The following is a 27,326-nucleotide window of genomic DNA, read 5'->3' as shown; positions in this document are numbered from 1 at the left end:
CCGACTGAGCTAGCCGCGCTGCCTCGGTGAGTATATGCCGGTTAGCACGTCACACAGTACTCGTTTGGGTTGATTGGTCCCATACAGAACCTCCCCATGTTGCCTAATGTTTTCCTAACGTCACACTCGTCACGTAGTTCACTTTTATTTCATAATCATTTCTGAGAGGTAACAGAATTGCATGACAACCTGCAGAGCTAGTTTCGTCAAAATTAACACACATACTTGATGTGACTCATAAGCCGAACGAGTTACTTTCCGACGTTATTTTAGATGTGCAAGTGCCAGTCAAAAACACGCGGCGACGGCAATATGCAAACCAATTCGCTAGTTAACACCGGTCTTGTTGTGCGTGTTTCAAGCTCAAGAGCATCTCCAAGCAGAAAATGGTCAACAGCAACGTTCACACGGTTTCGTACTGCTCAAGTGCTGCACTAAAACGGTATGTTTCTTTTTCATATCTGGAAAAACACGACCGAGAGAGGAATCAAACACGCAATCTTCGGATACGAAGTCCGACGCCTTATCCATTAGGCCACACGGTCACTGACAAACAAGTGGAACTTATATACGACTCATCTCAAAACGCTCACACCACTGAGGAGTTGTGTTTTCGTTCTACACAGACGCTGCCCCTTGCTCTTTCCCACCCATTTGATACATTCAACCTGCTACGAGACCTACCAAATATAGACTGGGAAACTAAACCACACACTTTGTGCATTCGGAAATGTAAGGCAGGGCGTCCCTCGCCGCATTTGCTACGATGTCCATTTGCTACTTCTGCAGAAGTGGCGGCGGCGGCGGCGGCGGCGGCGGCGGCGACGACGACGACGACGACGACGACAACCGCGGAAGGCTCTGAGATATGAGAGAAATACATCTATAAAATATATTTCAGACTGTGCCATCCCACCTTATGCTGTACCGCTTTGGCAAATGCTTTATCTGCGCCATTCGCCTTAATCACATCTGAGAGTAATTCTTAATAAAACGCCTCTCGCTAATTGTTAGTCATCCCAGATACTGTTAGCTATAAGGCCACGACGCGCAACTGATATCCAAAATTCGTCTGCCTTCTGTGAGGATCGAACTCACGACCCCTGGTTTACTAGACCAGTGCTCTGCCACTGAGCTAAAGAGGCGCGGCCTAGCGGTACTTTTGCGTACTTCATCCTTACGGTCGTCTGGATCATCAGACTTCAGCTGACAACACTTCATATTACCGTCTAATATTTGCACCTATGGCGACACATTACTGCTTGCCTACACATCTGACACGTAAATTAAGTGCTCTCCAAATAACACCACTTGCATTTCAGAACATGTCTTTCACACATGTCTACAAAATCACCTTCACCTTCAAATACAGTTTCGTAGCGACTGATGGAGACGTAGGCAAAGTTTAAAGTTGCTATTTCCATTACATCACGTTAATCAGAAAAACGGTAAGTTACATCTGCAGAGGAACAAAATTCCGTTCCTCCCCACGTGGGGCTCGAACCCACGACCCTGGGATTAAGAGCCTTATGTTCTACCGACTGAGCTAGCCGCGCTGCCTCGGTGAGTATATGCCGGTTAGCACGTCACACAGTACTCGTTTGGGTTGATTGGTCCCATACAGAACCTCCCCATGTTGCTTAATGTTTTCCTAACGTCACACTCGTCACGTAGTTCACTTTTATTTCATAATCATTTCTGAGAGGTAACAGAATTGCATGACAACCTGCAGAGCTAGTTTCGTCAAAATTAACACACATACTTGATGTGACTCATAAGCCGAACGAGTTACTTTCCGACGTTATTTTAGATGTGCAAGTGCCAGTCAAAAACACGCGGCGACGGCAATATGCAAACCAATTCGCTAGTTAACACCGGTCTTGTTGTGCGTGTTTCAAGCTCAAGAGCATCTCCAAGCAGAAAATGGTCAACAGCAACGTTCACACGGTTTCGTACTGCTCAAGTGCTGCACTAAAACGGTATGTTTCTTTTTCATATCTGGAAAAACACGACCGAGAGAGGAATCAAACACGCAATCTTCGGATACGAAGTCCGACGCCTTATCCATTAGGCCACACGGTCACTGACAAACAAGTGGAACTTATATACGACTCATCTCAAAACGCTCACACCACTGAGGAGTTGTGTTTTCGTTCTACACAGACGCTGCCCCTTGCTCTTTCCCACCCATTTGATACATTCAACCTGCTACGAGACCTACCAAATATAGACTGGGAAACTAAACCACACACTTTGTGCATTCGGAAATGTAAGGCAGGGCGTCCCTCGCCGCATTTGCTACGATGTCCATTTGCTACTTCTGCAGAAGTGGCGGCGGCGACGACGACGACAACCGCGGAAGGCTCTGAGATATGTGAGAAATACATCTATAAAATATATTTCAGACTGTCCCATCCCACCTTATGCTGTACCGCTTTGGCAAATGCTTTATCTGCGCCATTCGCCTTAATCACATCTGAGAGTAATTCTTAATAAAACGCCTCTCGCTAATTGTTAGTCATCCCAGATACTGTTTGCTATAAGGCCACGATGCGCAACTGATATCCAAAATTCGTCTGCCTCCTGTGAGGATCGAACTCACGACCCCTGGTTTACTAGACCAGTGCTCTGCCACTGAGCTAAAGAGGCGCGGCCTAGCGGTACTTTTGCGTACTTCATCCTTACGGTCGTCTGGATCATCAGACTTCAGCTGATAACACTTCATATTACCGTCTAATATTTGCAGCTATGGCGACCCATTACTGCTTGCCTACACATCTGACACGTAAAGGAAGTGCTCTCCAAATAACACCACTTGCATTTCAGAACATGTCTTTCACACATGTCTACAAAATCACCTTCACCTTCAAATACAGTTTCGTAGCGACTGACGGAGACGTAGGCAAAGTTTAAAGTTGCTATTTCCATTACATCACGTTAATCAGAAAAACGGTAAGTTACATCTGCAGAGGAACAAAATTCCGTTCCTCCCCACGTGGGGCTCGAACCCACGACCCTGGGATTAAGAGCCTTATGTTCTACCGACTGAGCTAGCCGCGCTGCCTCGGTGAGTATATGCCGGTTAGCACGTCACACAGTACTCGTTTGGGTTGATTGGTCCCATACAGAACCTCCCCATGTTGCCTAATGTTTTCCTAACGTCACACTCGTCACGTAGTTCACTTTTATTTCATAATCATTTCTGAGAGGTAACAGAATTGCATGACAACCTGCAGAGCTAGTTTCGTCAAAATTAACACACATACTTGATGTGACTCATAAGCCGAACGAGTTACTTTCCGACGTTATTTTAGATGTGCAAGTGCCAGTCAAAAACACGCGGCGACGGCAATATGCAAACCAATTCGCTAGTTAACACCGGTCTTGTTGTGCGTGTTTCAAGCTCAAGAGCATCTCCAAGCAGAAAATGGTCAACAGCAACGTTCACACGGTTTCGTACTGCTCAAGTGCTGCACTAAAACGGTATGTTTCTTTTTCATATCTGGAAAAACACGACCGAGAGAGGAATCAAACACGCAATCTTCGGATACGAAGTCCGACGCCTTATCCATTAGGCCACACGGTCACTGACAAACAAGTGGAACTTATACACGACTCATCTCAAAACGCTCACACCACTGAGGAGTTGTGTTTTCGTTCTACACAGACGCTGCCCCTTGCTCTTTCCCACCCATTTGATACATTCAACCTGCTACGAGACCTACCAAATATAGACTGGGAAACTAAACCACACACTTTGTGCATTCGGAAATGTAAGGCAGGGCGTCCCTCGCCGCATTTGCTACGATGTCCATTTGCTACTTCTGCAGAAGTGGCGGCGGCGACGACGACGACAACCGCGGAAGGCTCTGAGATATGTGAGAAATACATCTATAAAATATATTTCAGACTGTCCCATCCCACCTTATGCTGTACCGCTTTGGCAAATGCTTTATCTGCGCCATTCGCCTTAATCACATCTGAGAGTAATTCTTAATAAAACGCCTCTCGCTAATTGTTAGTCATCCCAGATACTGTTTGCTATAAGGCCACGACGCGCAACTGATATCCAAAATTCGTATGCCTCCTGTGAGGATCGAACTCACGACCCCTGGTTTACTAGACCAGTGCTCTGCCACTGAGCTAAAGAGGCGCGGCCTAGCGGTACTTTTGCGTACTTCATCCTTACGGTCGTCTGGATCATCAGACTTCAGCTGACAACACTTCATATTACCGTCTAATATTTGCACCTATGGCGACCCATTACTGCTTGCCTACACATCTGACACGTAAAGGAAGTGCTCTCCAAATAACACCACTTGCATTTCAGAACATGTCTTTCACACATGTCTACAAAATCACCTTCACCTTCAAATACAGTTTCGTAGCGACTGACGGAGACGTAGGCAAAGTTTAAAGTTGCTATTTCCATTACATCACGTTAATCAGAAAAACGGTAAGTTACATCTGCAGAGGAACAAAATTCCGTTCCTCCCCACGTGGGGCTCGAACCCACGACCCTGGGATTAAGAGCCTTATGTTCTACCGACTGAGCTAGCCGCGCTGCCTCGGTGAGTATATGCCGGTTAGCACGTCACACAGTACTCGTTTGGGTTGATTGGTCCCATACAGAACCTCCCCATGTTGCCTAATGTTTTCCTAACGTCACACTCGTCACGTAGTTCACTTTTATTTCATAATCATTTCTAAGAGGTAACAGAATTGCATGACAACCTGCAGAGCTAGTTTCGTCAAAATTAACACACATACTTGATGTGACTCATAAGCCGAACGAGTTACTTTCCGACGTTATTTTAGATGTGCAAGTGCCAGTCAAAAACACGCGGCGACGGCAATATGCAAACCAATTCGCTAGTTAACACCGGTCTTGTTGTGCGTGTTTCAAGCTCAAGAGCATCTCCAAGCAGAAAATGGTCAACAGCAACGTTCACACGGTTTCGTACTGCTCAAGTGCTGCACTAAAACGGTATGTTTCTTTTTCATATCTGGAAAAACACGACCGAGAGAGGAATCAAACACGCAATCTTCGGATACGAAGTCCGACGCCTTATCCATTAGGCCACACGGTCACTGACAAACAAGTGGAACTTATATACGACTCATCTCAAAACGCTCACACCACTGAGGAGTTGTGTTTTCGTTCTACACAGACGCTGCCCCTTGCTCTTTCCCACCCATTTGATACATTCAACCTGCTACGAGACCTACCAAATATAGACTGGGAAACTAAACCACACACTTTGTGCATTCGGAAATGTAAGGCAGGGCGTCCCTCGCCGCATTTGCTACGATGTCCATTTGCTACTTCTGCAGAAGTGGCGGCGGCGACGACGACGACGACGACAACCGCGGAAGGCTCTGAGATATGTGAGAAATACATCTATAAAATATATTTCAGACTGTCCCATCCCACCTTATGCTGTACCGCTTTGGCAAATGCTTTATCTGCGCCATTCGCCTTAATCACATCTGAGAGTAATTCTTAATAAAACGCCTCTCGCTAATTGTTAGTCATCCCAGATACTGTTTGCTATAAGGCCACGACGCGCAACTGATATCCAAAATTCGTCTGCCTCCTGTGAGGATCGAACTCACGACCCCTGGTTTACTAGACCAGTGCTCTGCCACTGAGCTAAAGAGGCGCGGCCTAGCGGTACTTTTGCGTACTTCATCCTTACGGTCGTCTGGATCATCAGACTTCAGCTGACAACACTTCATATTACCGTCTAATATTTGCACCTATGGCGACCCATTACTGCTTGCCTACACATCTGACACGTAAAGGAAGTGCTCTCCAAATAACACCACTTGCATTTCAGAACATGTCTTTCACACATGTCTACAAAATCACCTTCACCTTCAAATACAGTTTCGTAGCGACTGACGGAGACGTAGGCAAAGTTTAAAGTTGCTATTTCCATTACATCACGTTAATCAGAAAAACGGTAAGTTACATCTGCAGAGGAACAAAATTCCGTTCCTCCCCACGTGGGGCTCGAACCCACGACCCTGGGATTAAGAGCCTTATGTTCTACCGACTGAGCTAGCCGCGCTGCCTCGGTGAGTATATGCCGGTTAGCACGTCACACAGTACTCGTTTGGGTTGATTGGTCCCATACAGAACCTCCCCATGTTGCCTAATGTTTTCCTAACGTCACACTCGTCACGTAGTTCACTTTTATTTCATAATCATTTCTGAGAGGTAACAGAATTGCATGACAACCTGCAGAGCTAGTTTCGTCAAAATTAACACACATACTTGATGTGACTCATAAGCCGAACGAGTTACTTTCCGACGTTATTTTAGATGTGCAAGTGCCAGTCAAAAACACGCGGCGACGGCAATATGCAAACCAATTCGCTAGTTAACACCGGTCTTGTTGTGCGTGTTTCAAGCTCAAGAGCATCTCCAAGTAGAAAATGGTCAACAGCAACGTTCACACGGTTTCGTACTGCTCAAGTGCTACACTAAAACGGTATGTTTCTTTTTCATATCTGGAAAAACACGACCGAGAGAGGAATCAAACACGCAATCTTCGGATACGAAGTCCGACGCCTTATCCATTAGGCCACACGGTCACTGACAAACAAGTGGAACTTATACACGACTCATCTCAAAACGCTCACACCACTGAGGAGTTGTGTTTTCGTTCTACACAGACGCTGCCCCTTGCTCTTTCCCACCCATTTGATACATTCAACCTGCTACGAGACCTACCAAATATAGACTGGGAAACTAAACCACACACTTTGTGCATTCGGAAATGTAAGGCAGGGCGTCCCTCGCCGCATTTGCTACGATGTCCATTTGCTACTTCTGCAGAAGTGGCGGCGGCGACGACGACGACGACGACGACGACGACAACCGCGGAAGGCTCTGAGATATGTGAGAAATACATCTATAAAATATATTTCAGACTGTCCCATCCCACCTTATGCTGTACCGCTTTGGCAAATGCTTTATCTGCGCCATTCGCCTTAATCACATCTGAGAGTAATTCTTAATAAAACGCCTCTCGCTAATTGTTAGTCATCCCAGATACTGTTTGCTATAAGGCCACGACGCGCAACTGATATCCAAAATTCGTCTGCCTCCTGTGAGGATCGAACTCACGACCCCTGGTTTACTAGACCAGTGCTCTGCCACTGAGCTAAAGAGGCGCGGCCTACCGGTACTTTTGCGTACTTCATCCTTACGGTCGTCTGGATCATCAGACTTCAGCTGACAACACTTCATATTACCGTCTAATATTTGCACCTATGGCGACCCATTACTGCTTGCCTACACATCTGACACGTAAAGGAAGTGCTCTCCAAATGACACCACTTGCATTTCAGAACATGTCTTTCACACATGTCTACAAAATCACCTTCACCTTCAAATACAGTTTCGTAGCGACTGACGGAGACGTAGGCAAAGTTTAAAGTTGCTATTTCCATTACATCACGTTAATCAGAAAAACGGTAAGTTACATCTGCAGAGGAACAAAATTCCGTTCCTCCCCACGTGGGGCTCGTACCCACGACCCTGGGATTAAAAGCCTTATGTTCTACCGACTGAGCTAGCCGCGCTGCCTCGGTGAGTATATGCCGGTTAGCACGTCACACAGTACTCGTTTGGGTTGATTGGTCCCATACAGAACCTCCCCATGTTGCCTAATGTTTTCCTAACGTCACACTCGTCACGTAGTTCACTTTTATTTCATAATCATTTCTGAGAGGTAACAGAATTGCATGACAACCTGCAGAGCTAGTTTAGTCAAAATTAACACACATACTTGATGTGACTCATAAGCCGAACGAGTTACTTTCCGACGTTATTTTAGATGTGCAAGTGCCAGTCAAAAACACGCGGCGACGGCAATATGCAAACCAATTCGCTAGTTAACACCGGTCTTGTTGTGCGTGTTTCAAGCTCAAGAGCATCTCCAAGCAGAAAATGGTCAACAGCAACGTTCACACGGTTTCGTACTGCTCAAGTGCTGCACTAAAACGGTATGTTTCTTTTTCATATCTGGAAAAACACGACCGAGAGAGGAATCAAACACGCAATCTTCGGATACGAAGTCCGACGCCTTATCCATTAGGCCACACGGTCACTGACAAACAAGTGGAACTTATATACGACTCATCTCAAAACGCTCACACCACTGAGGAGTTGTGTTTTCGTTCTACACAGACGCTGCCCCTTGCTCTTTCCCACCCATTTGATACATTCAACCTGCTACGAGACCTACCAAATATAGACTGGGAAACTAAACCACACACTTTGTGCATTCGGAAATGTAAGGCAGGGCGTCCCTCGCCGCATTTGCTACGATGTCCATTTGCTACTTCTGCAGAAGTGGCGGCGGCGGCGACGACGACGACGACGACGACAACCGCGGAAGGCTCTGAGATATGTGAGAAATACATCTATAAAATATATTTCAGACTGTCCCATCCCACCTTATGCTGTACCGCTTTGGCAAATGCTTTATCTGCGCCATTCGCCTTAATCACATCTGAGAGTAATTCTTAATAAAACGCCTCTCGCTAATTGTTAGTCATCCCAGATACTGTTTGCTATAAGGCCACGACGCGCAACTGATATCCAAAATTCGTCTGCCTCCTGTGAGGATCGAACTCACGACCCCTGGTTTACTAGGCCAGTGCTCTGCCACTGAGCTAAAGAGGCGCGGCCTAGCGGTACTTTTGCGTACTTCATCCTTACGGTCGTCTGGATCATCAGACTTCAGCTGACAACACTTCATATTACCGTCTAATATTTGCAGCTATGGCGATCCATTACTGCTTGCCTACACATCTGACACGTAAAGGAAGTGCTCTCCAAATAACACCACTTGCATTTCAGAACATGTCTTTCACACATGTCTACAAAATCACCTTCACCTTCAAATACAGTTTCGTAGCGACTGACGGAGACGTAGGCAAAGTTTAAAGTTGCTATTTCCATTACATCACGTTAATCAGAAAAACGGTAAGTTACATCTGCAGAGGAACAAAATTCCGTTCCTCCCCACGTGGGGCTCGAACCCACGACCCTGGGATTAAGAGCCTTATGTTCTACCGACTGAGCTAGCCGCGCTGCCTCGGTGAGTATATGCCGGTTAGCACGTCACACAGTAATCGTTTGGGTTGATTGGTCCCATACAGAACCTCCCCATGTTGCCTAATGTTTTCCTAACGTCACACTCGTCACGTAGTTCACTTTTATTTCATAATCATTTCTGAGAGGTAACAGAATTGCATGACAACCTGCAGAGCTAGTTTCGTCAAAATTAACACACATACTTGATGTGACTCATAAGCCGAACGAGTTACTTTCCGACGTTATTTTAGATGTGCAAGTGCCAGTCAAAAACACGCGGCGACGGCAATATGCAAACCAATTCGCTAGTTAACACCGGTCTTGTTGTGCGTGTTTCAAGCTCAAGAGCATCTCCAAGCAGAAAATGGTCAACAGCAACGTTCACACGGTTTCGTACTGCTCAAGTGCTGCACTAAAACGGTATGTTTCTTTTTCATATCTGGAAAAACACGACCGAGAGAGGAATCAAACACGCAATCTTCGGATACGAAGTCCGACGCCTTATCCATTAGGCCACACGGTCACTGACAAACAAGTGGAACTTATATACGACTCATCTCAAAACGCTCACACCACTGAGGAGTTGTGTTTTCGTTCTACACAGACGCTGCCCCTTGCTCTTTCCCACCCATTTGATACATTCAACCTGCTACGAGACCTACCAAATATAGACTGGGAAACTAAACCACACACTTTGTGCATTCGGAAATGTAAGGCAGGGCGTCCCTCGCCGCATTTGCTACGATGTCCATTTGCTACTTCTGCAGAAGTGGCGGCGGCGGCGGCGGCGGCGGCGACGACGACGACGACGACGACGACGACGACGACGACAACCGCGGAAGGCTCTGAGATATGAGAGAAATACATCTATAAAATATATTTCAGACTGTCCCATCCCACCTTATGCTGTACCGCTTTGGCAAATGCTTTATCTGCGCCATTCGCCTTAATCACATCTGAGAGTAATTCTTAATAAAACGCCTCTCGCTAATTGTTAGTCATCCCAGATACTGTTAGCTATAAGGCCACGACGCGCAACTGATATCCAAAATTCGTCTGCCTTCTGTGAGGATCGAACTCACGACCCCTGGTTTACTAGACCAGTGCTCTGCCACTGAGCTAAAGAGGCGCGGCCTAGCGGTACTTTTGCGTACTTCATCCTTACGGTCGTCTGGATCATCAGACTTCAGCTGACAACACTTCATATTACCGTCTAATATTTGCACCTATGGCGACACATTACTGCTTGCCTACACATCTGACACGTAAATTAAGTGCTCTCCAAATAACACCACTTGCATTTCAGAACATGTCTTTCACACATGTCTACAAAATCACCTTCACCTTCAAATACAGTTTCGTAGCGACTGATGGAGACGTAGGCAAAGTTTAAAGTTGCTATTTCCATTACATCACGTTAATCAGAAAAACGGTAAGTTACATCTGCAGAGGAACAAAATTCCGTTCCTCCCCACGTGGGGCTCGAACCCACGACCCTGGGATTAAGAGCCTTATGTTCTACCGACTGAGCTAGCCGCGCTGCCTCGGTGAGTATATGCCGGTTAGCACGTCACACAGTACTCGTTTGGGTTGATTGGTCCCATACAGAACCTCCCCATGTTGCTTAATGTTTTCCTAACGTCACACTCGTCACGTAGTTCACTTTTATTTCATAATCATTTCTGAGAGGTAACAGAATTGCATGACAACCTGCAGAGCTAGTTTCGTCAAAATTAACACACATACTTGATGTGACTCATAAGCCGAACGAGTTACTTTCCGACGTTATTTTAGATGTGCAAGTGCCAGTCAAAAACACGCGGCGACGGCAATATGCAAACCAATTCGCTAGTTAACACCGGTCTTGTTGTGCGTGTTTCAAGCTCAAGAGCATCTCCAAGCAGAAAATGGTCAACAGCAACGTTCACACGGTTTCGTACTGCTCAAGTGCTGCACTAAAACGGTATGTTTCTTTTTCATATCTGGAAAAACACGACCGAGAGAGGAATCAAACACGCAATCTTCGGATACGAAGTCCGACGCCTTATCCATTAGGCCACACGGTCACTGACAAACAAGTGGAACTTATATACGACTCATCTCAAAACGCTCACACCACTGAGGAGTTGTGTTTTCGTTCTACACAGACGCTGCCCCTTTCTCTTTCCCACCCATTTGATACATTCAACCTGCTACGAGACCTACCAAATATAGACTGGGAAACTAAACCACACACTTTGTGCATTCGGAAATGTAAGGCAGGGCGTCCCTCGCCGCATTTGCTACGATGTCCATTTGCTACTTCTGCAGAAGTGGCGGCGGCGACGACGACGACAACCGCGGAAGGCTCTGAGATATGTGAGAAATACATCTATAAAATATATTTCAGACTGTCCCATCCCACCTTATGCTGTACCGCTTTGGCAAATGCTTTATCTGCGCCATTCGCCTTAATCACATCTGAGAGTAATTCTTAATAAAACGCCTCTCGCTAATTGTTAGTCATCCCAGATACTGTTTGCTATAAGGCCACGACGCGCAACTGATATCCAAAATTCGTCTGCCTCCTGTGAGGATCGAACTCACGACCCCTGGTTTACTAGGCCAGTGCTCTGCCACTGAGCTAAAGAGGCGCGGCCTAGCGGTACTTTTGCGTACTTCATCCTTACGGTCGTCTGGATCATCAGACTTCAGCTGACAACACTTCATATTACCGTCTAATATTTGCAGCTATGGCGATCCATTACTGCTTGCCTACACATCTGACACGTAAAGGAAGTGCTCTCCAAATAACACCACTTGCATTTCAGAACATGTCTTTCACACATGTCTACAAAATCACCTTCACCTTCAAATACAGTTTCGTAGCGACTGACGGAGACGTAGGCAAAGTTTAAAGTTGCTATTTCCATTACATCACGTTAATCAGAAAAACGGTAAGTTACATCTGCAGAGGAACAAAATTCCGTTCCTCCCCACGTGGGGCTCGAACCCACGACCCTGGGATTAAGAGCCTTATGTTCTACCGACTGAGCTAGCCGCGCTGCCTCGGTGAGTATATGCCGGTTAGCACGTCACACAGTACTCGTTTGGGTTGATTGGTCCCATACAGAACCTCCCCATGTTGCCTAATGTTTTCCTAACGTCACACTCGTCACGTAGTTCACTTTTATTTCATAATCATTTCTGAGAGGTAACAGAATTGCATGACAACCTGCAGAGCTAGTTTCGTCAAAATTAACACACATACTTGATGTGACTCATAAGCCGAACGAGTTACTTTCCGACGTTATTTTAGATGTGCAAGTGCCAGTCAAAAACACGCGGCGACGGCAATATGCAAACCAATTCGCTAGTTAACACCGGTCTTGTTGTGCGTGTTTCAAGCTCAAGAGCATCTCCAAGCAGAAAATGGTCAACAGCAACGTTCACACGGTTTCGTACTGCTCAAGTGCTGCACTAAAACGGTATGTTTCTTTTTCATATCTGGAAAAACACGACCGAGAGAGGAATCAAACACGCAATCTTCGGATACGAAGTCCGACGCCTTATCCATTAGGCCACACGGTCACTGACAAACAAGTGGAACTTATATACGACTCATCTCAAAACGCTCACACCACTGAGGAGTTGTGTTTTCGTTCTACACAGACGCTGCCCCTTGCTCTTTCCCACCCATTTGATACATTCAACCTGCTACGAGACCTACCAAATATAGACTGGGAAACTAAACCACACACTTTGTGCATTCGGAAATGTAAGGCAGGGCGTCCCTCGCCGCATTTGCTACGATGTCCATTTGCTACTTCTGCAGAAGTGGCGGCGGCGGCGGCGGCGGCGGCGACGACGACGACGACGACGACGACGACGACGACAACCGCGGAAGGCTCTGAGATATGAGAGAAATACATCTATAAAATATATTTCAGACTGTCCCATCCCACCTTATGCTGTACCGCTTTGGCAAATGCTTTATCTGCGCCATTCGCCTTAATCACATCTGAGAGTAATTCTTAATAAAACGCCTCTCGCTAATTGTTAGTCATCCCAGATACTGTTAGCTATAAGGCCACGACGCGCAACTGATATCCAAAATTCGTCTGCCTTCTGTGAGGATCGAACTCACGACCCCTGGTTTACTAGACCAGTGCTCTGCCACTGAGCTAAAGAGGCGCGGCCTAGCGGTACTTTTGCGTACTTCATCCTTACGGTCGTCTGGATCATCAGACTTCAGCTGACAACACTTCATATTACCGTCTAATATTTGCACCTATGGCGACACATTACTGCTTGCCTACACATCTGACACGTAAATTAAGTGCTCTCCAAATAACACCACTTGCATTTCAGAACATGTCTTTCACACATGTCTACAAAATCACCTTCACCTTCAAATACAGTTTCGTAGCGACTGATGGAGACGTAGGCAAAGTTTAAAGTTGCTATTTCCATTACATCACGTTAATCAGAAAAACGGTAAGTTACATCTGCAGAGGAACAAAATTCCGTTCCTCCCCACGTGGGGCTCGAACCCACGACCCTGGGATTAAGAGCCTTATGTTCTACCGACTGAGCTAGCCGCGCTGCCTCGGTGAGTATATGCCGGTTAGCACGTCACACAGTACTCGTTTGGGTTGATTGGTCCCATACAGAACCTCCCCATGTTGCTTAATGTTTTCCTAACGTCACACTCGTCACGTAGTTCACTTTTATTTCATAATCATTTCTGAGAGGTAACAGAATTGCATGACAACCTGCAGAGCTAGTTTCGTCAAAATTAACACACATACTTGATGTGACTCATAAGCCGAACGAGTTACTTTCCGACGTTATTTTAGATGTGCAAGTGCCAGTCAAAAACACGCGGCGACGGCAATATGCAAACCAATTCGCTAGTTAACACCGGTCTTGTTGTGCGTGTTTCAAGCTCAAGAGCATCTCCAAGCAGAAAATGGTCAACAGCAACGTTCACACGGTTTCGTACTGCTCAAGTGCTGCACTAAAACGGTATGTTTCTTTTTCATATCTGGAAAAACACGACCGAGAGAGGAATCAAACACGCAATCTTCGGATACGAAGTCCGACGCCTTATCCATTAGGCCACACGGTCACTGACAAACAAGTGGAACTTATATACGACTCATCTCAAAACGCTCACACCACTGAGGAGTTGTGTTTTCGTTCTACACAGACGCTGCCCCTTTCTCTTTCCCACCCATTTGATACATTCAACCTGCTACGAGACCTACCAAATATAGACTGGGAAACTAAACCACACACTTTGTGCATTCGGAAATGTAAGGCAGGGCGTCCCTCGCCGCATTTGCTACGATGTCCATTTGCTACTTCTGCAGAAGTGGCGGCGGCGACGACGACGACAACCGCGGAAGGCTCTGAGATATGTGAGAAATACATCTATAAAATATATTTCAGACTGTCCCATCCCACCTTATGCTGTACCGCTTTGGCAAATGCTTTATCTGCGCCATTCGCCTTAATCACATCTGAGAGTAATTCTTAATAAAACGCCTCTCGCTAATTGTTAGTCATCCCAGATACTGTTTGCTATAAGGCCACGATGCGCAACTGATATCCAAAATTCGTCTGCCTCCTGTGAGGATCGAACTCACGACCCCTGGTTTACTAGACCAGTGCTCTGCCACTGAGCTAAAGAGGCGCGGCCTAGCGGTACTTTTGCGTACTTCATCCTTACGGTCGTCTGGATCATCAGACTTCAGCTGATAACACTTCATATTACCGTCTAATATTTGCAGCTATGGCGACCCATTACTGCTTGCCTACACATCTGACACGTAAAGGAAGTGCTCTCCAAATAACACCACTTGCATTTCAGAACATGTCTTTCACACATGTCTACAAAATCACCTTCACCTTCAAATACAGTTTCGTAGCGACTGACGGAGACGTAGGCAAAGTTTAAAGTTGCTATTTCCATTACATCACGTTAATCAGAAAAACGGTAAGTTACATCTGCAGAGGAACAAAATTCCGTTCCTCCCCACGTGGGGCTCGAACCCACGACCCTGGGATTAAGAGCCTTATGTTCTACCGACTGAGCTAGCCGCGCTGCCTCGGTGAGTATATGCCGGTTAGCACGTCACACAGTACTCGTTTGGGTTGATTGGTCCCATACAGAACCTCCCCATGTTGCCTAATGTTTTCCTAACGTCACACTCGTCACGTAGTTCACTTTTATTTCATAATCATTTCTGAGAGGTAACAGAATTGCATGACAACCTGCAGAGCTAGTTTCGTCAAAATTAACACACATACTTGATGTGACTCATAAGCCGAACGAGTTACTTTCCGACGTTATTTTAGATGTGCAAGTGCCAGTCAAAAACACGCGGCGACGGCAATATGCAAACCAATTCGCTAGTTAACACCGGTCTTGTTGTGCGTGTTTCAAGCTCAAGAGCATCTCCAAGCAGAAAATGGTCAACAGCAACGTTCACACGGTTTCGTACTGCTCAAGTGCTGCACTAAAACGGTATGTTTCTTTTTCATATCTGGAAAAACACGACCGAGAGAGGAATCAAACACGCAATCTTCGGATACGAAGTCCGACGCCTTATCCATTAGGCCACACGGTCACTGACAAACAAGTGGAACTTATACACGACTCATCTCAAAACGCTCACACCACTGAGGAGTTGTGTTTTCGTTCTACACAGACGCTGCCCCTTGCTCTTTCCCACCCATTTGATACATTCAACCTGCTACGAGACCTACCAAATATAGACTGGGAAACTAAACCACACACTTTGTGCATTCGGAAATGTAAGGCAGGGCGTCCCTCGCCGCATTTGCTACGATGTCCATTTGCTACTTCTGCAGAAGTGGCGGCGGCGACGACGACGACAACCGCGGAAGGCTCTGAGATATGTGAGAAATACATCTATAAAATATATTTCAGACTGTCCCATCCCACCTTATGCTGTACCGCTTTGGCAAATGCTTTATCTGCGCCATTCGCCTTAATCACATCTGAGAGTAATTCTTAATAAAACGCCTCTCGCTAATTGTTAGTCATCCCAGATACTGTTTGCTATAAGGCCACGACGCGCAACTGATATCCAAAATTCGTCTGCCTCCTGTGAGGATCGAACTCACGACCCCTGGTTTACTAGACCAGTGCTCTGCCACTGAGCTAAAGAGGCGCGGCCTAGCGGTACTTTTGCGTACTTCATCCTTACGGTCGTCTGGATCATCAGACTTCAGCTGACAACACTTCATATTACCGTCTAATATTTGCACCTATGGCGACCCATTACTGCTTGCCTACACATCTGACACGTAAAGGAAGTGCTCTCCAAATAACACCACTTGCATTTCAGAACATGTCTTTCACACATGTCTACAAAATCACCTTCACCTTCAAATACAGTTTCGTAGCGACTGACGGAGACGTAGGCAAAGTTTAAAGTTGCTATTTCCATTACATCACGTTAATCAGAAAAACGGTAAGTTACATCTGCAGAGGAACAAAATTCCGTTCCTCCCCACGTGGGGCTCGAACCCACGACCCTGGGATTAAGAGCCTTATGTTCTACCGACTGAGCTAGCCGCGCTGCCTCGGTGAGTATATGCCGGTTAGCACGTCACACAGTACTCGTTTGGGTTGATTGGTCCCATACAGAACCTCCCCATGTTGCCTAATGTTTTCCTAACGTCACACTCGTCACGTAGTTCACTTTTATTTCATAATCATTTCTGAGAGGTAACAGAATTGCATGACAACCTGCAGAGCTAGTTTCGTCAAAATTAACACACATACTTGATGTGACTCATAAGCCGAACGAGTTACTTTCCGACGTTATTTTAGATGTGCAAGTGCCAGTCAAAAACACGCGGCGACGGCAATATGCAAACCAATTCGCTAGTTAACACCGGTCTTGTTGTGCGTGTTTCAAGCTCAAGAGCATCTCCAAGCAGAAAATGGTCAACAGCAACGTTCACACGGTTTCGTACTGCTCAAGTGCTGCACTAAAACGGTATGTTTCTTTTTCATATCTGGAAAAACACGACCGAGAGAGGAATCAAACACGCAATCTTCGGATACGAAGTCCGACGCCTTATCCATTAGGCCACACGGTCACTGACAAACAAGTGGAACTTATATACGACTCATCTCAAAACGCTCACACCACTGAGGAGTTGTGTTTTCGTTCTACACAGACGCTGCCCCTTGCTCTTTCCCACCCATTTGATACATTCAACCTGCTACGAGACCTACCAAATATAGACTGGGAAACTAAACCACACACTTTGTGCATTCGGAAATGTAAGGCAGGGCGTCCCTCGCCGCATTTGCTACGATGTCCATTTGCTACTTCTGCAGAAGTGGCGGCGGCGACGACGACGACGACGACAACCGCGGAAGGCTCTGAGATATGTGAGAAATACATCTATAAAATATATTTCAGACTGTCCCATCCCACCTTATGCTGTACCGCTTTGGCAAATGCTTTATCTGCGCCATTCGCCTTAATCACATCTGAGAGTAATTCTTAATAAAACGCCTCTCGCTAATTGTTAGTCATCCCAGATACTGTTTGCTATAAGGCCACGACGCGCAACTGATATCCAAAATTCGTCTGCCTCCTGTGAGGATCGAACTCACGACCCCTGGTTTACTAGACCAGTGCTGTGCCACTGAGCTAAAGAGGCGCGGCCTAGCGGTACTTTTGCGTACTTCATCCTTACGGTCGTCTGGATCATCAGACTTCAGCTGACAACACTTCATATTACCGTCTAATATTTGCACCTATGGCGACCCATTACTGCTTGCCTACACATCTGACACGTAAAGGAAGTGCTCTCCAAATAACACAACTTGCATTTCAGAACATGTCTTTCACACATGTCTACAAAATCACCTTCACCTTCAAATACAGTTTCGTAGCGACTGACGGAGACGTAGGCAAAGTTTAAAGTTGCTATTTCCATTACATCACGTTAATCAGAAAAACGGTAAGTTACATCTGCAGAGGAACAAAATTCCGTTCCTCCCCACGTGGGGCTCGAACCCACGACCCTGGGATTAAGAGCCTTATGTTCTACCGACTGAGCTAGCCGCGCTGCCTCGGTGAGTATATGCCGGTTAGCACGTCACACAGTACTCGTTTGGGTTGATTGGTCCCATACAGAACCTCCCCATGTTGCCTAATGTTTTCCTAACGTCACACTCGTCACGTAGTTCACTTTTATTTCATAATCATTTCTGAGAGGTAACAGAATTGCATGACAACCTGCAGAGCTAGTTTCGTCAAAATTAACACACATACTTGATGTGACTCATAAGCCGAACGAGTTACTTTCCGACGTTATTTTAGATGTGCAAGTGCCAGTCAAAAACACGCGGCGACGGCAATATGCAAACCAATTCCCTAGTTAACACCGGTCTTGTTGTGCGTGTTTCAAGCTCAAGAGCATCTCCAAGCAGAAAATGGTCAACAGCAACGTTCACACGGTTTCGTACTGCTCAAGTGCTGCACTAAAACGGTATGTTTCTTTTTCAGATCTGGAAAAACACGACCGAGAGAGGAATCAAACACGCAATCTTCGGATACGAAGTCCGACGCCTTATCCATTAGGCCACACGGTCACTGACAAACAAGTGGAACTTATATACGACTCATCTCAAAACGCTCACACCACTGAGGAGTTGTGTTTTCGTTCTACACAGACGCTGCCCCTTGCTCTTTCCCACCCATTTGATACATTCAACCTGCTACGAGACCTACCAAATATAGACTGGGAAACTAAACCACACACTTTGTGCATTCGGAAATGTAAGGCAGGGCGTCCCTCGCCGCATTTGCTACGATGTCCATTTGCTACTTCTGCAGAAGTGGCGGCGGCGGCGGCGACGACGACGACGACGACGACGACGACGACGACGACGACGACGACGACGACAACCGCGGAAGGCTCTGAGATATGAGAGAAATACATCTATAAAATATATTTCAGACTGTGCCATCCCACCTTATGCTGTACCGCTTTGGCAAATGCTTTATCTGCGCCATTCGCCTTAATCACATCTGAGAGTAATTCTTAATAAAACGCCTCTCGCTAATTGTTAGTCATCCCAGATACTGTTAGCTATAAGGCCACGACGCGCAACTGATATCCAAAATTCGTCTGCCTTCTGTGAGGATCGAACTCACGACCCCTGGTTTACTAGACCAGTGCTCTGCCACTGAGCTAAAGAGGCGCGGCCTAGCGGTACTTTTGCGTACTTCATCCTTACGGTCGTCTGGATCATCAGACTTCAGCTGACAACACTTCATATTACCGTCTAATATTTGCACCTATGGCGACCCATTACTGCTTGCCTACACATCTGACACGTAAAGGAAGTGCTCTCCAAATAACACCACTTGCATTTCAGAACATGTCTTTCACACATGTCTACAAAATCACCTTCACCTTCAAATACAGTTTCGTAGCGACTGATGGAGACGTAGGCAAAGTTTAAAGTTGCTATTTCCATTACATCACGTTAATCAGAAAAACGGTAAGTTACATCTGCAGAGGAACAAAATTCCGTTCCTCCCCACATGGGGCTCGAACCCACGACCCTGGGATTAAGAGCCTTATGTTCTACCGACTGAGCTAGCCGCGCTGCCTCGGTGAGTATATGCCGGTTAGCACGTCACACAGTACTCGTTTGGGTTGATTGGTCCCATACAGAACCTCCCCATGTTGCCTAATGTTTTCCTAACGTCACACTCGTCACGTAGTTCACTTTTATTTCATAATCATTTCTGAGAGGTAACAGAATTGCATGACAACCTGCAGAGCTAGTTTCGTCAAAATTAACACACATACTTGATGTGACTCATAAGCCGAACGAGTTACTTTCCGACGTTATTTTAGATGTGCAAGTGCCAGTCAAAAACACGCGGCGACGGCAATATGCAAACCAATTCGCTAGTTAACACCGGTCTTGTTGTGCGTGTTTCAAGCTCAAGAGCATCTCCAAGCAGAAAATGGTCAACAGCAACGTTCACACGGTTTCGTACTGCTCAAGTGCTGCACTAAAACGGTATGTTTCTTTTTCATATCTGGAAAAACACGACCGAGAGAGGAATCAAACACGCAATCTTCGGATACGAAGTCCGACGCCTTATCCATTAGGCCACACGGTCACTGACAAACAAGTGGAACTTATATACGACTCATCTCAAAACGCTCACACCACTGAGGAGTTGTGTTTTCGTTCTACACAGACGCTGCCCCTTGCTCTTTCCCACCCATTTGATACATTCAACCTGCTACGAGACCTACCAAATATAGACTGGGAAACTAAACCACACACTTTGTGCATTCGGAAATGTAAGGCAGGGCGTCCCTCGCCGCATTTGCTACGATGTCCATTTGCTACTTCTGCAGAAGTGGCGGCGGCGACGACGACGACGACGACGACGACAACCGCGGAAGGCTCTGAGATATGTGAGAAATACATCTATAAAATATATTTCAGACTGTCCCATCCCACCTTATGCTGTACCGCTTTGGCAAATGCTTTATCTGCGCCATTCGCCTTAATCACATCTGAGAGTAATTCTTAATAAAACGCCTCTCGCTAATTGTTAGTCATCCCAGATACTGTTTGCTATAAGGCCACGACGCGCAACTGATATCCAAAATTCGTCTGCCTCCTGTGAGGATCGAACTCACGACCCCTGGTTTACTAGACCAGTGCTCTGCCACTGAGCTAAAGAGGCGCGGCCTAGCGGTACTTTTGCGTACTTCATCCTTACGGTCGTCTGGATCATCAGACTTCAGCTGACAACACTTCATATTACCGTCTAATATTTGCACCTATGGCGACCCATTACTGCTTGCCTACACATCTGACACGTAAAGGAAGTGCTCTCCAAATAACACCACTTGCATTTCAGAACATGTCTTTCACACATGTCTACAAAATCACCTTCACCTTCAAATACAGTTTCGTAGCGACTGACGGAGACGTAGGCAAAGTTTAAAGTTGCTATTTCCATTACATCACGTTAATCAGAAAAACGGTAAGTTACATCTGCAGAGGAACAAAATTCCGTTCCTCCCCACGTGGGGCTCGAACCCACGACCCTGGGATTAAGAGCCTTATGTTCTACCGACTGAGCTAGCCGCGCTGCCTCGGTGAGTATATGCCGGTTAGCACGTCACACAGTACTCGTTTGGGTTGATTGGTCCCATACAGAACCTCCCCATGTTGCCTAATGTTTTCCTAACGTCACACTCGTCACGTAGTTCACTTTTATTTCATAATCATTTCTGAGAGGTAACAGAATTGCATGACAACCTGCAGAGCTAGTTTCGTCAAAATTAACACACATACCTGATGTGACTCATAAGCCGAACGAGTTACTTTCCGACGTTATTTTAGATGTGCAAGTGCCAGTCAAAAACACGCGGCGACGGCAATATGCAAACCAATTCGCTAGTTAACACCGGTCTTGTTGTGCGTGTTTCAAGCTCAAGAGCATCTCCAAGCAGAAAATGGTCAACAGCAACGTTCACACGGTTTCGTACTGCTCAAGTGCTGCACTAAAACGGTATGTTTCTTTTTCAGATCTGGAAAAACACGACCGAGAGAGGAATCAAACACGCAATCTTCGGATACGAAGTCCGACGCCTTATCCATTAGGCCACACGGTCACTGACAAACAAATGGAACTTATATACGACTCATCTCAAAACGCTCACACCACTGAGGAGTTGTGTTTTCGTTCTACACAGACGCTGCCCCTTGCTCTTTCCCACCCATTTGATACATTCAACCTGCTACGAGACCTACCAAATATAGACTGGGAAACTAAACCACACACTTTGTGCATTCGGAAATGTAAGGCAAGGCGTCCCTCGCCGCATTTGCTACGATGTCCATTTGCTACTTCTGCAGAAGTGGCTGCGGCGGCGGCGGCGGCGGCGGCGACGACGACGACGACGACGACGACGACGACGACGACAACCGCGGAAGGCTCTGAGATATGTGAGAAATACATCTATAAAATATATTTCAGACTGTCCCATCCCACCTTATGCTGTACCGCTTTGGCAAATGCTTTATCTGCGCCATTCGCCTTAATCACATCTGAGAGTAATTCTTAATAAAACGCCTCTCGCTAATTGTTAGTCATCCCAGATACTGTTTGCTATAAGGCCACGACACGCAACTGATATCCAAAATTCGTCTGCCTCCTGTGAGGATCGAACTCACGACCCCTGGTTTACTAGACCAGTGCTCTGCCACTGAGCTAAAGAGGCGCGGCCTAGCGGTACTTTTGCGTACTTCATCCTTACGGTCGTCTGGATCATCAGACTTCAGCTGACAACACTTCATATTACCGTCTAATATTTGCAGCTATGGCGACCCATTACTGCTTGCCTACACATCTGACACGTAAAGGAAGTGCTCTCCAAATAACACCACTTGCATTTCAGAACATGTCTTTCACATATGTCTACAAAATCACCTTCACCTTCAAATACAGTTTCGTAGCGACTGACGGAGACGTAGGCAAAGTTTAAAGTTGCTATTTCCATTACATCACGTTAATCAGAAAAACGGTAAGTTACATCTGCAGAGGAACAAAATTCCGTTCCTCCCCACGTGGGGCTCGAACCCACGACCCTGGGATTAAGAGCCTTATGTTCTACCGACTGAGCTAGCCGCGCTGCCTCGGTGAGTATATGCCGGTTAGCACGTCACACAGTACTCGTTTGGGTTGATTGGTCCCATACAGAACCTCCCCATGTTGCCTAATGTTTTCCTAACGTCACACTCGTCACGTAGTTCACTTTTATTTCATAATCATTTCTGAGAGGTAACAGAATTGCATGACAACCTGCAGAGCTAGTTTCGTCAAAATTAACACACATACTTGATGTGACTCATAAGCCGAACGAGTTACTTTCCGACGTTATTTTAGATGTGCAAGTGCCAGTCAAAAACACGCGGCGACGGCAATATGCAAACCAATTCGCTAGTTAACACCGGTCTTGTTGTGCGTGTTTCAAGCTCAAGAGCATCTCCAAGCAGAAAATGGTCAACAGCAACGTTCACACGGTTTCGTACTGCTCAAGTGCTGCACTAAAACGGTATGTTTCTTTTTCATATCTGGAAAAACACGACCGAGAGAGGAATCAAACACGCAATCTTCGGATACGAAGTCCGACGCCTTATCCATTAGGCCACACGGTCACTGACAAACAAGTGGAACTTATATACGACTCATCTCAAAACGCTCACACCACTGAGGAGTTGTGTTTTCGTTCTACACAGACGCTGCCCCTTGCTCTTTCCCACCCATTTGATACATTCAACCTGCTACGAGACCTACCAAATATAGACTGGGAAACTAAACCACACACTTTGTGCATTCGGAAATGTAAGGCAGGGCGTCCCTCGCCGCATTTGCTACGATGTCCATTTGCTACTTCTGCAGAAGTGGCGGCGGCGGCGGCGACGACGACGACGACGACGACGACGACGACGACAACCGCGGAAGGCTCTGAGATATGTGAGAAATACATCTATAAAATATATTTCAGACTGTCCCATCCCACCTTATGCTGTACCGCTTTGGCAAATGCTTTATCTGCGCCATTCGCCTTAATCACATCTGAGAGTAATTCTTAATAAAACGCCTCTCGCTAATTGTTAGTCATCCCAGATACTGTTTGCTATAAGGCCACGACGCGCAACTGATATCCAAAATTCGTCTGCCTCCTGTGAGGATCGAACTCACGACCCCTGGTTTACTAGCCCAGTGCTCTGCCACTGAGCTAAAGAGGCGCGGCCTAGCGGTACTTTTGCGTACTTCATCCTTACGGTCGTCTGGATCATCAGACTTCAGCTGACAACACTTCATATTACCGTCTAATATTTGCACCTATGGCGACCCATTACTGCTTGCCTACACATCTGACACGTAAAGGAAGTGCTCTCCAAATAACACCACTTGCATTTCAGAACATGTCTTTCACACATGTCTACAAAATCACCTTCACCTTCAAATACAGTTTCGTAGCGACTGACGGAGACGTAGGCAAAGTTTAAAGTTGCTATTTCCATTACATCACGTTAATCAGAAAAACGGTAAGTTACATCTGCAGAGGAACAAAATTCCGTTCCTCCCCACGTGGGGCTCGAACCCACGACCCTGGGATTAAGAGCCTTATGTTCTACCGACTGAGCTAGCCGCGCTGCCTCGGTGAGTATATGCCGGTTAGCACGTCACACAGTACTCGTTTGGGTTGATTGGTCCCATACAGAACCTCCCCATGTTGCCTAATGTTTTCCTAACGTCACACTCGTCACGTAGTTCACTTTTATTTCATAATCATTTCTGAGAGGTAACAGAATTGCATGACAACCTGCAGAGCTAGTTTCGTCAAAATTAACACACATACTTGATGTGACTCATAAGCCGAACGAGTTACTTTCCGACGTTATTTTAGATGTGCAAGTGCCAGTCAAAAACACGCGGCGACGGCAATATGCAAACCAATTCGCTAGTTAACACCGGTCTTGTTGTGCGTGTTTCAAGCTCAAGAGCATCTCCAAGCAGAAAATGGTCAACAGCAACGTTCACACGGTTTCGTACTGCTCAAGTGCTGCACTAAAACGGTATGTTTCTTTTTCATATCTGGAAAAACACGACCGAGAGAGGAATCAAACACGCAATCTTCGGATACGAAGTCCGACGCCTTATCCATTAGGCCACACGGTCACTGACAAACAAGTGGAACTTATATACGACTCATCTCAAAACGCTCACACCACTGAGGAGTTGTGTTTTCGTTCTACACAGACGCTGCCCCTTGCTCTTTCCCACCCATTTGATACATTCAACCTGCTACGAGACCTACCAAATATAGACTGGGAAACTAAACCACACACTTTGTGCATTCGGAAATGTAAGGCAGGGCGTCCCTCGCCGCATTTGCTACGATGTCCATTTGCTACTTCTGCAGAAGTGGCGGCGGCGACGACGACGACGACGACGACGACAACCGCGGAAGGCTCTGAGATATGTGAGAAATACATCTATAAAATATATTTCAGACTGTCCCATCCCACCTTATGCTGTACCGCTTTGGCAAATGCTTTATCTGCGCCATTCGCCTTAATCACATCTGAGAGTAATTCTTAATAAAACGCCTCTCGCTAATTGTTAGTCATCCCAGATACTGTTTGCTATAAGGCCACGACGCGCAACTGATATCCAAAATTCGTCTGCCTCCTGTGAGGATCGAACTCACGACCCCTGGTTTAGTAGACCAGTGCTCTGCCACTGAGCTAAAGAGGCACGGCCTAGCGGTACTTTTGCGTACTTCATCCTTACGGTCGTCTGGATCATCAGACTTCAGCTGACAACACTTCATATTACCGTCTAATATTTGCAGCTATGGCGACCCATTACTGCTTGCCTACACATCTGACACGTAAAGGAAGTGCTCTCCAAATAACACCACTTGCATTTCAGAACATGTCTTTCACACATGTCTACAAAATCACCTTCACCTTCAAATACAGTTTCGTAGCGACTGACGGAGACGTAGGCAAAGTTTAAAGTTGCTATTTCCATTACATCACGTTAATCAGAAAAACGGTAAGTTACATCTGCAGAGGAACAAAATTCCGTTTCTCCCCACGTGGGGCTCGAACCCACGACCCTGGGATTAAGAGCCTTATGTTCTACCGACTGAGCTAGCCGCGCTGTCTCGGTGAGTATATGCCGGTTAGCACGTCACACAGTACTCGTTTGGGTTGATTGGTCCCATACAGAACCTCCCCATGTTGCATAATGTTTTCCTAACGTCACACTCGTCACGTAGTTCACTTTTATTTCATAATCATTTCTGAGAGGTAACAGAATTGCATGACAACCTGCAGAGCTAGTTTCGTCAAAATTAACACACATACTTGATGTGACTCATAAGCCGAACGAGTTACTTTCCGACGTTATTTTAGATGTGCAAGTGCCAGTCAAAAACACGCGGCGACGGCAATATGCAAACCAATTCGCTAGTTAACACCGGTCTTGTTGTGCGTGTTTCAAGCTCAAGAGCATCTCCAAGCAGAAAATGGTCAACAGCAACGTTCACACGGTTTCGTACTGCTCAAGTGCTGCACTAAAACGGTATGTTTCTTTTTCATATCTGGAAAAACACGACCGAGAGAGGAATCAAACACGCAATCTTCGGATACGAAGTCCGACGCCTTATCCATTAGGCCACACGGTCACTGACAAACAAGTGGAACTTATATACGACTCATCTCAAAACGCTCACACCACTGAGGAGTTGTGTTTTCTTTCTACACAGACGCTGCCCCTTGCTCTTTCCCACCCATTTGATACATTCAACCTGCTACGAGACCTACCAAATATAGACTGGGAAACTAAACCACACACTTTGTGCATTCGGAAATGTAAGGCAGGGCGTCCCTCGCCGCATTTGCTACGATGTCCATTTGCTACTTCTGCAGAAGTGGCGGCGGCGGCGACGACGACGACGACGACGACGACAACGACAACCGCGGAAGGCTCTGAGATATGTGAGAAATACATCTATAAAATATAGTTCAGACTGTCCCATCCCACCTTATGCTGTACCGCTTTGGCAAATGCTTTATCTGCGCCATTCGCCTTAATCACATCTGAGAGTAATTCTTAATAAAAGGCCTCTCGCTAATTGTTAGTCATCCCAGATACTGTTTGCTATAAGGCCACAACGCGCAACTGATATCCAAAATTCGTCTGCCTTCTATGAGGATCGAACTCACGACCTCTGGTTTACTAGAGCAGTGCTCTGCCACTGAGCTAAAGAGGCGCGGCCTAGCGGTACTTTTGCGTACTTCATCCTTACGGTCGTCTGGATCATCAGACTTCAGCTGACAACACTTCATATTACCGTCTAATATTTGCAGCTATGGCGACCCATTACTGCTTGCCTACACATCTGACACGTAAAGGAAGTGCTCTCCAAATAACACCACTTGCATTTCAGAACATGTCTTTCACACATGTCTACAAAATCACCTTCACCTTCAAATACAGTTTCGTAGCGACTGACGGAGACGTAGGCAAAGTTTAAAGTTGCTATTTCCATTACATCACGTTAATCAGAAAAACGGTAAGTTACATCTGCAGAGGAACAAAATTCCGTTCCT

The 27,326-nt window shown here is 46.2% G+C and overlaps 18 non-coding genes across 18 annotated transcripts; all 18 read right to left on the bottom strand.

The window, feature by feature from the left end:
• Nucleotides 1-1,073: 1,073 nt before the first annotated feature.
• Trnat-agu (transfer RNA threonine (anticodon AGU)) lies at nucleotides 1,074-1,145 on the bottom strand. Its single transcript has one exon. It is a non-coding gene; the product is annotated as a tRNA-Thr (tRNA).
• Nucleotides 1,146-2,577: 1,432 nt separating this feature from the next.
• On the bottom strand, nucleotides 2,578-2,649 carry Trnat-agu (transfer RNA threonine (anticodon AGU)). The gene has a single exon. It is a non-coding gene; the product is annotated as a tRNA-Thr (tRNA).
• A 1,432-nt stretch (nucleotides 2,650-4,081) lies between these two features.
• Nucleotides 4,082-4,153, bottom strand: Trnat-agu (transfer RNA threonine (anticodon AGU)). The gene has a single exon. It is a non-coding gene; the product is annotated as a tRNA-Thr (tRNA).
• A 1,438-nt stretch (nucleotides 4,154-5,591) lies between these two features.
• Nucleotides 5,592-5,663, bottom strand: Trnat-agu (transfer RNA threonine (anticodon AGU)). The gene has a single exon. It is a non-coding gene; the product is annotated as a tRNA-Thr (tRNA).
• A 1,447-nt stretch (nucleotides 5,664-7,110) lies between these two features.
• Trnat-agu (transfer RNA threonine (anticodon AGU)) lies at nucleotides 7,111-7,182 on the bottom strand. Its single transcript has one exon. It is a non-coding gene; the product is annotated as a tRNA-Thr (tRNA).
• Nucleotides 7,183-8,626: 1,444 nt separating this feature from the next.
• Nucleotides 8,627-8,698, bottom strand: Trnat-agu (transfer RNA threonine (anticodon AGU)). Its single transcript has one exon. It is a non-coding gene; the product is annotated as a tRNA-Thr (tRNA).
• Nucleotides 8,699-10,169: 1,471 nt separating this feature from the next.
• On the bottom strand, nucleotides 10,170-10,241 carry Trnat-agu (transfer RNA threonine (anticodon AGU)). Its single transcript has one exon. It is a non-coding gene; the product is annotated as a tRNA-Thr (tRNA).
• A 1,432-nt stretch (nucleotides 10,242-11,673) lies between these two features.
• Trnat-agu (transfer RNA threonine (anticodon AGU)) lies at nucleotides 11,674-11,745 on the bottom strand. Its single transcript has one exon. It is a non-coding gene; the product is annotated as a tRNA-Thr (tRNA).
• Nucleotides 11,746-13,213: 1,468 nt separating this feature from the next.
• Trnat-agu (transfer RNA threonine (anticodon AGU)) lies at nucleotides 13,214-13,285 on the bottom strand. Its single transcript has one exon. It is a non-coding gene; the product is annotated as a tRNA-Thr (tRNA).
• A 1,432-nt stretch (nucleotides 13,286-14,717) lies between these two features.
• On the bottom strand, nucleotides 14,718-14,789 carry Trnat-agu (transfer RNA threonine (anticodon AGU)). The gene has a single exon. It is a non-coding gene; the product is annotated as a tRNA-Thr (tRNA).
• A 1,432-nt stretch (nucleotides 14,790-16,221) lies between these two features.
• Nucleotides 16,222-16,293, bottom strand: Trnat-agu (transfer RNA threonine (anticodon AGU)). The gene has a single exon. It is a non-coding gene; the product is annotated as a tRNA-Thr (tRNA).
• A 1,438-nt stretch (nucleotides 16,294-17,731) lies between these two features.
• On the bottom strand, nucleotides 17,732-17,803 carry Trnat-agu (transfer RNA threonine (anticodon AGU)). The gene has a single exon. It is a non-coding gene; the product is annotated as a tRNA-Thr (tRNA).
• Nucleotides 17,804-19,280: 1,477 nt separating this feature from the next.
• Trnat-agu (transfer RNA threonine (anticodon AGU)) lies at nucleotides 19,281-19,352 on the bottom strand. The gene has a single exon. It is a non-coding gene; the product is annotated as a tRNA-Thr (tRNA).
• Nucleotides 19,353-20,796: 1,444 nt separating this feature from the next.
• Nucleotides 20,797-20,868, bottom strand: Trnat-agu (transfer RNA threonine (anticodon AGU)). The gene has a single exon. It is a non-coding gene; the product is annotated as a tRNA-Thr (tRNA).
• A 1,474-nt stretch (nucleotides 20,869-22,342) lies between these two features.
• Trnat-agu (transfer RNA threonine (anticodon AGU)) lies at nucleotides 22,343-22,414 on the bottom strand. Its single transcript has one exon. It is a non-coding gene; the product is annotated as a tRNA-Thr (tRNA).
• A 1,459-nt stretch (nucleotides 22,415-23,873) lies between these two features.
• On the bottom strand, nucleotides 23,874-23,945 carry Trnat-agu (transfer RNA threonine (anticodon AGU)). Its single transcript has one exon. It is a non-coding gene; the product is annotated as a tRNA-Thr (tRNA).
• Nucleotides 23,946-25,389: 1,444 nt separating this feature from the next.
• Trnas-acu (transfer RNA serine (anticodon ACU)) lies at nucleotides 25,390-25,461 on the bottom strand. Its single transcript has one exon. It is a non-coding gene; the product is annotated as a tRNA-Ser (tRNA).
• Nucleotides 25,462-26,914: 1,453 nt separating this feature from the next.
• On the bottom strand, nucleotides 26,915-26,986 carry Trnat-agu (transfer RNA threonine (anticodon AGU)). Its single transcript has one exon. It is a non-coding gene; the product is annotated as a tRNA-Thr (tRNA).
• Between the last annotated feature and the right edge of the window lie 340 nt (nucleotides 26,987-27,326).

The sequence above is a fragment of the Schistocerca gregaria genome, chromosome 4 (assembly GCF_023897955.1).
Source record: "Schistocerca gregaria isolate iqSchGreg1 chromosome 4, iqSchGreg1.2, whole genome shotgun sequence".
NCBI lineage: Eukaryota > Metazoa > Arthropoda > Insecta > Orthoptera > Acrididae > Schistocerca > Schistocerca gregaria.
Note: the sequence above shows the minus strand (reverse complement) of the source record. Positions and strands in the feature narration are given on the sequence as shown.